Raw genomic sequence first — 11,465 nt, forward strand, 5'->3', positions numbered from 1 at the left:
GCAAACTCTCCAGACCACCAGGCCTTCCCAGCCTTCAAAGAACGCTCTGAAGGAGGGCCCTGCAATACAGTCTTGGCCAAGTCGAATACAATGATCCAGTTAGTACCCCTGCTTTGTTAATATGTGTATCAGATTTCTCTATTCATAATGCCAGGTAGACGTTTTTTTTTTTTTTTTTTATCACTTAATGTTGTCTGCAGAACCCGGAGTACGCTTGGGCTTACGAGGTCGACGCCAAATCAACGGGGACATGAAGTCTGCTCGAGAGGAACGACGAGTGACGTGGTCGTGGGTCAGTACTCGGTTCATGGACCCCGACGGCTCTCTGCGCGTGGTCGACTACTCGGTGGCTCCCGGCACAGGCTTCCAGGCCACTGTCCGCAAGGAGTACACAGGTGGAGGCTTCCAAGGGCAAGGAGCAGGAGACTGCAGGTCCAGGCAGTTACAGTGCAATCCAACAGGGAAGCAAACTACCAACAGAAATCGCAACCAGTACCAACAGAATCGTGGCCAGTACTCACAGAACCGCAACCAGTACCAGGAAAACCGTGGCCATACTCACAGAACTACGATGTAAACCGACAGAAACCGCAACCAGTACCAAGACTCACAAAATCGCAACCAGAACCTGGAAAACAGTAACCAATATTCTCAGAACCGCAATCAATATCAACAGAACCGCAACAATATCAGAGAAACCGCAACCAATATTCTCAGTACAGCAATGATTACCAACAGAACCGCTATCAGAACCAGCAGAACTACAATGAGTACCAGCTGAAACCCATTCAGTATTCTCAGAATATCAACGCGTACCAACAGGACAACAATCAGAATCAGCAGAACCGTTACCAGTTTTCACAGAATCGTAAACCGATATCAGCAGAAACCGCAATCAATACTCCGAGAACTTTAATGCATACCAGAAACCGCAATCAGTACCAACAGAATCGCTACAATACCAGTACCAACAAAACCAGGACCATCCTATCAGAATCGCGATCAGTCCTACCAGAACCGCGATCAGTCCTACCAGAGCCGCAACCAGTTCCAACAGAACCGTAACCAGTACCAGCAGAACCGCGATCAGTTTACCAGAACAGCGACCGTCCTACCAGATCAGTACAACAGAATCGCAATCAGTACCAAAGAACCGCAATCAGTACCAACAGAACCGCAATCAGTACCAACAGAAACCGCAATCAGTACCAACAAGAACCGCAAACCAGTACCAGCAGAACCGTGATCAAAGCCTTTCCAGTCGCAACAACAATATCAGGTACAACTTCCAGAGTTATGGAACCAACCGCATCAATCAGAACCTGAACCGCCCTTCTCCCAGTCTCTACAGCCAGAACCAAAACTACCTGGCCCGTTATGGATCCAGTTCTCAGAACCAGTACAACAACCGCTTCTACAACCAGTACAACACCCAACTGAACAGGGACCAGCAGAACCAAGGGTACTCTCCAATCAGCGTAGTTCTCGCGTCCTCAAGGAACTAACACGCGAACCGAAATGCCAACGGACTTCCTAGACCACGAACTGTAAAAGGCGTTCAGAATGGTTCAGAATGGATCTCTTGGTGTTGGGCAAAAAACTTTGAACTTGCAAAATAAATAACTTTTTTATAATCTCTTTTCTTTTATTTTGGCTACTCGAAAGATACACTGTACGCACACACATATACAACCACACTTACAATCACACACACGCAGTCACACACACACACACACACACTCACACATATAACACAAAAATGATTTACATATATGTTGCATATAGACAAATAAATGTTTTATATGTTATATACATTCACATTTTATGTGTGTATATGTTTAAAAAAGTATATGATATATAATATATATATATATATAATATATATATATATATATATATATATATTAGATATATGCATACACACACACAACACACAAGACACACACACCACACATATATATATATATATATATATAATATATAAAATAATATATAGTGTGTGTGTGTTGGGTGTGTGTGGTGTGGGGTGTGTGTGGTGTTTTGTGTGTAAAGTGTGTATGTGGTTGTGTGTGTTTGGTATATACATACATATCATTGTACATATATGTAGATATATATTACAATTACAAGTGTGTGTGTATATGTATATATTTTGTGTGTTTTGTGTGTGTGCGATGGAATAGATATCGATAGACGGATTGATTAGATAGACACTAACATGTATTGTATGTATGTGCGTGCGTGCGTGATATCTGTGTGCATATGTATGTATATGTAATTTAATATATATATATATATTATCTATATATATATATAATATAATTTTATATTTACTGTCTAATTATATATATATATATATATAAAATAATATAATTTATTTCAAATTTATATATATATATATATATATATATAATATATATTATATAAAAAATATGTATATATATATATATTATAATTGGTGTGTGGTGGGGTGTGTGTGGTGTGTGTGTGCGGTGTGACATTATGTACATAAATGTGTGTGATTGTTTATTTAATGCATATAATATTATTTTATATATATATAAATATATATATATAATATATATATATATATTTTAACATCATCAAAGAAATATAATAATAAAACCCAACTTCTAACATGCAAAGTTCCATGACGTTGGGGGTAAAACCGTATCCTTTACTTTTATCAACATGTGACCTGGATTTCTGTCTATATGCTGGAAGACATGGGTATAATCTGCAATCCGTTAGGCCGAAGACATGTATTCGAACCAAAATCAAAAAAAACATCACGATCTCAATCCCTGCAAATAATCAGATTTGCGACTAAAAGAGACGAAGTCGCTCGAGGAAACGTCGGGGTGACGTGGTCGTGGGTCGTCCCGGGTCAGGACTCCGAGGGCTCTCTGCGCGGGGTCCTACCGGGGCCCGGACAGGTTCCAGGCCACCGTCCCAAGGATACACGGGCGAGGCTTTTTCCAAGGGAGGGGCAGAGACTGCAAGCTCAACCCGGAGTACAGTGCTATCCAACAGGGAAAAACTACAACAAAACCCCAACCAGTACCAACAGAATCTGGCCATACTCACAGAACCGAACCAGTACCAGGAAAACCCTGGCCAATACTCACAGAACTACGAGTAAACCACAGAATCGTCACCCTACCCAATACTCCAAATCGAACCCGAACTTGGAAAAAAATCCAATATGCTCGAACCGCAATCAATATCAACAGAACCGCAATCAATATCAGAGAAAAACCCCAACAAAATTCTCAGTACAGCAATGTTACCAACAGAACGGCTATAGAAACCGCAGAACTACAATGAGTCCAGCAAAGTCCATTCAGATTCCAGAATCTTAAGGTACCCAAAAGGACAGCAAACAGAATCAGCAGAACCTCTAATTTTTAAGAAACCCTAAACGGTATCAGCAGAAAAGCAAAAGTCTCCCCGAAATTTTAAAGTATACCAAAAACAACCCGTACCCCCAAAACAGCGACCAGTCTTTTCCAAACCGCAACCAGTACCAACAGAAACGCACCAAAAACCATACCATCAGAACCCCGACAGTCCTACCAGAAGCAACCCGTTCCAGCAGAATCTTAACCAGTACCACAGAAACCCGGGCCCGTCCCCACCAGAACCCCGTCATCCCACAGAAAATGCGACCAGTTTACCAAAACCAGTACCAACAGAACCGCAACCGGTATCAGCAGAATCGCAACCAGTACCGGCAGAACCGCGATCAAAGCCTTTCCAGTCGCAACAACAATGTCAGGTAAAAATTTCCAGCGTTATGGAACCAAACGCTTTAATCAGAACCTGAACCGCCCTTCTCCCAGTCTCTACAGCCAAAAACCAAAAACTACCGGGCCGTTATGGATCCGGTCCTCAGAACCAGTACAGCACCCAACGAACAGGGACCAGCAGTCCCAAGGTTTTCTCTCCAATCAGCGTGGTTCTCGCGTCCTCAAGGAACTAAACGCAAACCGAAATCCCAACGATTTCTAGCCCCACGAATGAAAAAGGCTTTCGAATGGTTCAAGTTCAAAAGGGGTTCTCTCGGTTTTGGGGCACAATATCTGGCTTCTTTAAAAATAAAAAAACTTTTTTATGTTTTGTTTTTTTTTTTTTGGCTACACGAGAGATGAAAAACACATAAACAGATTTTCAGTATATATAAACACACACACACAACCACACACACACACACACACACAAACAACACATATATATAATAATTATAATATATAATATATATAAAATATATATGTTGTATATGTATATTATATACCAGATAATTTAGACATGTATGAAAAAAATTTGGGGGATAGAATATGTATTTAATGTTGAATTATATACACAAACAAAAGTATATTATATATGTATACATTTTGTTACACGACCCCCTCGTCTCTCTGCCAAAACAAAGGCAGCTAACGACGGCGTGCTTCCACAGGTCGGAACCGGAGCACCGAGCACCACAGCGTCCCAGAACACCACGGGGGGGAAAAACCCCAAAGGGGCGGGGCAGGGACGAAATAAACACAAAATGACAGTCTTTCCTTTTTTACACAAGTTATTTACCGACATTTTCTATGGGCACAATACGGGGAAAAAAAAAACCGCAGTCCCCCGCACGTCAGCTTATAACAGGGCAACCAAAGTTTACAGTCAAAAGGCACAAGAGGTTTCACAGGAGCAGCACCCAACTGCGCCCTCTTTGGTTTGTTCCTCTTCCTCACAACCAGTTGCGTCATGTTTCCCCCAGGCCCCTTCATTTTTAAAACAATGCCAGTATCCTTTTCAGTTAACACATGTTCGCACGAACAAAGCCCCACTGGCTAGCACATCCCCCCCCTATAAGCAGACGACCGTCGCCTGACATCCCAAAACATAAAACAAAAAAGAAAATTTTACATAAAATTATCCCCAGGAACATACAAAATTTTTTAAAACAAAGTAATGTAATTGAAAATCATTTTCAGAAACAAAAAAAATTTTCACCCAGCGCGGCTTTCTTCACTCTCGTGGGTCCCGGAGGGGGTGGGGCGGGGGGTAGAGGGGAGTGGCACCCGAGGGGTATCTCCCCCCCAAGAAAGGTCAGGTTATCTTGATTTTTGCATCGCCCTCACCGTCCAAAGCTCGCCCCTCATCTCGGCAGCGCTGCCACGTCCTCTCGCCGCACTGGGGCAAAAGCTTTTTCACCAGGGCCCCCGGGAGTAGCTTCCGGCCCATGGTAACGCCACAGCCGGTGCGCCAAGTCCTCGGGGAAAGCGGCAACGGCCCCCCCAAACCCAAACTCCTCGCCCCCCAAAAGCCCTTTTCGGAAGCTCCACTTCCTCACAAGTGCCCAGCTTGCACCAGCTGGCCTTCAGGCCCTTATTGAAAAAATTTAGCTACCAACACTGTAACTAACCCTTCCCCCTGGTCCAACAAGGCTCCACCCAACCGTACACCATCAGCCGCTGCATTTTTGGATGGGCTCCAAAAGCCCCTCTACTCCACGCATCCTCTTATAGCGACAAGGGGATTCTAGACTCTGCCCCGGGGGGAAAGGTGCGTTGCTCACTGTAACTACCTTGCACGCCAACCACTGGAAGCAAGGGCCCAAATCTTCACCGGCACCTCACCAGTTTCCGTCCAAGGTCGCCCAACCCCCTTCTTTTTGCGTCAGGTAGTAAAGGGCCCCAGAAAAACCTGCTCGTACAGACGCCCACATACCCCGGGCAGCCGCTGCCCGGGTTGCCCTGCCAATACGAGCCTCCACTGGCCCCTTGAGCCACCAATGCCCGTGACACCAACCCCGTCTCTGTGGTGCGTCTGGAATCGCTTTGGGCCCAACATATGGGCCCGCCTAGGGTCTTTCAGCCCCAGTGCCATTGTCAGGGGGCAGGGCTTCCCCATCTATTGAGCCCTCCCCTGCATCGTGGGTTTTCGACGGCACCTTACCCAAGTCAGGGCCCGGGAAAAAAGACGGCGGGGTTTTCGGCCCCTTCCCCACCCTGTCCGAGTTTCCGCCTGCCCATTTTACCCTTAGGCATGCACTCGGATGGTGACCATACCTGCCACAGTCTTGCGCCTGCTGGAAGGATCAAAACCCGTCGGTTGAGAGGAGGTGTTCTCTGCTCCCCCGAACTGATACGTCTGTGCTTTCCCTACCATAGCCCCAAACAAGCTTGAAAGGCTCAGGTCACCTTCCCTCAATGCTCCCTTCCCACTTTAGTTTCCGGGCCCCGGAGGTCAGGGCGGGCTGAGCACTGGCCCGGGGCCACTCGTTGCCTTCGGGAAGGGCTGAAAACAAGGGCCCTCGCCATGCCACCTGCAGGTCCTCAGGGTGTGCCTGTTTACGTAATTTGCAGGCTGGCCTGCAAAGCGTCCAAAGAAATCGCGGGCCGGGGACCACGATCATCTCTTCCGCAGCCGCAGGGTACGCCTCCTTATCACGCCCCAATCCTGCACCAGGGGGGACAGTGTCTCGCCACGCTCACGAGTCCGCTTCTTCAAGGGGGCCCCCGATATTCCTCGGCCTGGTGGTGGTGCCCGAACGGCTTTTAAAAAGCCTCCCCCACGCTGGTGAAAGAGGCCTGTTGGGATGCCGGCAGTGCCCCAACACTTCCACGGGGGGCCCCTTTTAGCGCTGTTACCGCTCAGGGCCTTTCTTCCGGGCCCACCCGGGGCAGATGCCAGCATTTCAAATTGGGCGACATACCCTTCCAGGCTCCCTTCCGTCGTAATCAGCGGTAAGCCTCACAGAATGTCGGGGCCCGGGGGGGGCTGGGGGGCCTCCCGTGAACTAACATCCCCGGGGGGAAAAAGGGGGGAGGGAGGAACGAGGGGGGTGAGGGGGCCCGAGTTTGCCCCCCCCAATACCCAAGGGAGGGTTCCGAGGGGGTCCCAGTCTTCTGCAACGACCACGGGTCCGACCCGACGTGCGAGGCCGGGGGTTTTTCCTGCCACGGCCCCAGGCAGACCCAGTAAATCGAATCGGGCATCTGTTGCCAGAACCTGTCTGCCTTCTCGCTTGCAACGTTAAAAACCTGTGACGCCGCCTTCCCCCTTTCACTTCCTCCATCGGGCCGAACCCGCCCTTCAGAGCTGCCCCTCCTCCATCATTTTTCACTCTTCAGCTTTTGCGGGGCCTTGTCGGTGTACTGCTAGTTTCCATCTTCACAGATGCAAATTGGCCTGTACCCTTTCAAAAAGTGGGCAGAATTTTCCTCTCCCTTCCTTGCCTGCATCTCGAGAGATGGTGCCCCTGCTCGCGTGCCTCTGGCCTGCTTTTCTGCCCTTTGTGCCTTTCCCCCCTCATACCGGCCAGCAGGGCAGTGATTAGGCCATTGGCGGTTCACCTCACTGTTCCTCCTCAGTCATAGTCTCCTCTCCCCTGCTGCCCCCATTTTTGGACATGATAAATCGGCGCTCTCACTGAAAAATTTTAAAAACCCCACTCCTGACCCATTTGTAACGCCGCCCGCCTCGTCCTCTGCCACCAAAAAAGGCGGGCTAGGCAACGGCGGCTTTTCCGGGGTCGTGAACATGAACACCCAAAAGAGGGCACCGAGACCCAGCCCAAACACCGGGGGGGAAACCCCCAAGTGGCGAGGCAGGGACGAAAAAAACAAAATGACAGTTTTTTTCCTTTTATTTACACAAGTTTTTTACCCCCACTTTCTATAGGCACAATACAGGGGAAACCCATGTCCACTGCACTACAGCTTAAAGGGGGCAACAAAGTTTTCAGGTCAAAAAGGCACCCCGAGGTCTTCACAGGAGCAGCCCCCAACTGCGTCTTCTGGCTTGTTCCTCCGCTCCTCACAGCCAGTGCGTCAGTTTCCCCGGGCCCCCTTCATGTTAACACTCCCCAGGTCACCCTTTTTCATTTTAAACAATTTTTCGCACAGAGACAAAGTCCCCTGGCGTAGCAATATGTTATTGTATATAAACAACTTTACTTGCAAAGAAAATAGTAAACACACGCACCCCTAACACACAAAAAATGTACAAAATAGCATATTATATATATATAATATATATTATTTTATATATATTTAATAATAAATTTTAATTTTAATAAAACTTTTTTGTATATACTAAGTATTGTATACAAAAATATATAGCATAGATTGAAATTTTGTTTTTATATATGTGGGTGTGTGTGGTTGTTTGTGTGTGTGGGGTTTTTTATGTGTACTGTTATAAATAGATAACAAAAATAGAGATAGATAGATAACAAGAATATTTACTATGTATATTTGTGGGTGGCGTGTGTGTGTGCGTGTGTGTGTGTGTGGTGTGTGTGTGTGTGGTGTGTGCATATTATATATAATATATATAATTTTATATATTAATAATAAAAATTTATATATATATTTTTTATACAAATGCATAGAACATTAGAATATATTATATATATAATATTATTATATATTAATAAAATAAAAATTTTTTTATATTATATTATACTTTCTTTATATAAAATTATTTAAATAAAATATTTTTTTAAATTTTTAAATTTATATTAATTTTTATAATATATTATATATATCTTATTTTATATATATATATTATTATATTTATATTAAAAAAAAATTTATTTTAAATTTTTTATATAATATTATATATTAAAAAGAGCGTTTTTAATTAATAATAAATATAAATATATATAAAAATATATATATATATATATAATATATAATATATTCAAAATTTTCATGCTGTATGTATAATATATATAAATATATATATAATATTTATATATATAATAATATATAATTTTATTCCACACACACACACACACACACACACACACACACACACGCACCACACCCGCACACAGCACAAATTATACATTGTAAATATATTGTTATCTATCTATCTCTTTTTGTGTCTATCTTTTTATAACACGTACACAAAAAACACACACCACAAAAAAAACCCACCACACACACACAATTATAAAAACATATATGTCTCATATCTATGCGTATTATTTGTGTAAATTACATAATTATATACAACATAGGGGGTTTATATAATTTTTAATATATATTATAATTATTATATATATAATTTTTAAATTTTTTATATATATGAATTTTTTGTACATTTGTGTGGTGGGGTGTGCGTGTTTTTACATATTTTCTTCTGCAAGTAGTATGTTTATACTTTTATACATATTGCTACGCCATGGGCTTTGCTCTGTGCGAAACAGTTAACATGAAAAGGATGACCTGGGGATGTTTAACAGAAGGGGCCTGGGGAAAAAGGCCCAAGGGGTGAGGAGCGGAGGAACAAGCCAAAAGGACGCAGTTTGGGGGCTGCTCCTGGAAGACCTGTGGTGCCCTTTTTTCCTGATAAACTTTGTGGTGCCCCGTTTTAAGCTGTATGTGAGTGTGGGGGTGGTTTTTCCCCTGTATTTTGCCTAAAAAAGTGTACGGGGAAAAATTGTGTAAATAAAGGAAAGACTGTCATTTTTTGTTTTTTGTGCCTGCCTCGCCCCTTGGGGTTTCCCCCCGGGGTTCTGGGGTGTGGTGCCGGTGCCTCTTGGGCGTTCAGTGTTCCGACCCTGTGAAAAGCACGCCGTCTGCCTCCGCCTTTTTGGTGGCAGAGAGACGAGGCGGTCGGGGGTTACAAATGGGGGTCAGGGTGGGGTTTTTAATTTTGATCAGGAGAGCGCCGATTTTCATGTCCAAAAAGGCGGCAGCCATGAGGGGAGGGACATGACTGAGGCAGGAAAGAGTGAGGTGAACCCAGCCAGAGGACCTAATCACTGCCATGCGGCCGGTATGAGGGGGAAATGGCACAAAGGGGAGAAGGCAGGCACAGAGGGGACGCGAGCAGGCGCACCATCTCGTCGAGATCAGGGGAAGGAAGGCAGAGGAACAGTCTGCCGACTTGTTTAAGTGTACAAAACAATTTTCATCGTTTAAGATGGAAACTCAGCATACACCGCAAGGCCTCAACAGCGGGAAAATGAACTGATGGAGGGGGTGCAGATCTGAAGGGCGGGTTCAGGGCCTGATGGAGGAAGTGAAGGCGGGGGAAAAGGGGGCTCACGAGTTTTAAAATTTTCAAGCAGAGAAGGCAGAGAGGGTTCTGGGAAAAGAGCCAGAGGTCGATTTACTGGGGTCTGCCTGGGGGCCCCTGGAGGAAACCCCCGGGGCCCTCGCACTCGTTTTTGGAGCCAGTGGGGCGTTGCGAAAATGGGGGCCCCTCGGAACCGCTCCCTTTGGGTTTTGGGGGCGGCAAAAATCGGACCCGGTAAAACCCCCCTCGTTGCCTCCCTCACTCCCTTCCCTTTCCCCCCGGGGATTTAGTTCACGGGGAGGCCCCGCAGCCCTCGGCCTCCAACTTCTTAGGCTTAAGCCCGCTGGTACGACGGGAAAAGGGGCCTGGGGAAGGGATATGTCGCCCAATTGAAAAAGCTGGCATTGCCCAGGCTGGAGCCAGGAAGAGAAGGCCCTGCAGTGGGAACAGCGCTAAGGGGCCCCGCGGTGGAAGTTTGGGGCATCTGCCGGCATCCCAAAAAGGGTTTACACCACGTGGCGGAGGCTTTAAAACGCCCTTTTGGGCACCACCACCAGGCCCAGGAAATCGGCCCACTTGAAGAAGCGGACTCGTGAGCGGGCGAGACACGTCCCAGCTGGTGCGGATGTGGAGGCGCGAAAGGAGGGGTCCCTGCGGCTGGGAAGAATGATCGTGGTCCTGGCCCCGATTCTTTTTTGACGCTTTGCAGGGCCAGCACTGCAAAATTTCGTCAAGCAGGCACACCTGAGGACCCGCAGGTATGGCGAGGGCCCTTTTAGTTCGAGGCCTTCCTGAAGGCAACGATGGCCTAGGGGCCCGCTGCTCACCCCGCCCTGACCCCGGGGCCCGGGAAAGGGTAAAGGGGAGAAGGTACATTGAGGGGGGTGAGCCCGAGCACTTTTTAAGGCTTGTGTTGGGCTATGGGGAGGAAAGGCACAGACGTAGTCAGTGGCGGAGGAGCAAGAACCCTCCTTCAAAAACCGGGGGATTTTGATGCCCTTTCCCCAGTGCTGCAAAGGGCTGTGGAGGGAGGTCACCATCCAGTGATGTCCTAAGGTAAGGAAGTGGTACAGGCGGAAAAACCCGGGCAGGCTGGAGAAGGGGGCCCCAAAAACCCGCCGTTTTGGTTTCCCGGGGCCCTGACTTTGGGGAAGGGGCCCGGGAAACCCGCACGATGAGGTGGAGGGGTCAAAAGTGGGAAGCCATGCCGCCTGACAATGGAAAGGGGCTGAGAAGACCTATGGGGTGATATGTGGCCACTATGCGACTTCCCCACGCACCACAGAGACGTGTGTGTCACGGGGGTTGGGTGCAGTCAAGGGGGCCAGTGGAGGCTCGATTGATGGGGACAGGCGCAGCGGTGCCGGTGTATTGGTCGATCTGTACGAGCACGTTTTCTGGGCCTTGACTACCCGACCATGTAAGGGCTGTGCGAC

At 46.6% G+C, this 11,465-nt stretch overlaps 1 pseudogene; it reads left to right on the forward strand.

Annotated features, from left to right (window-relative positions):
* LOC119574021 overlaps nucleotides 1–1,587 on the forward strand; it is a 2,509-nt pseudogene extending 922 nt beyond the window's left edge.
* Nucleotides 1,588–11,465: the final 9,878 nt, after the last annotated feature.

This window comes from Penaeus monodon, chromosome 6, assembly GCF_015228065.2.
Source record: "Penaeus monodon isolate SGIC_2016 chromosome 6, NSTDA_Pmon_1, whole genome shotgun sequence".
In the NCBI taxonomy this organism is placed as follows: domain Eukaryota; kingdom Metazoa; phylum Arthropoda; class Malacostraca; order Decapoda; family Penaeidae; genus Penaeus; species Penaeus monodon.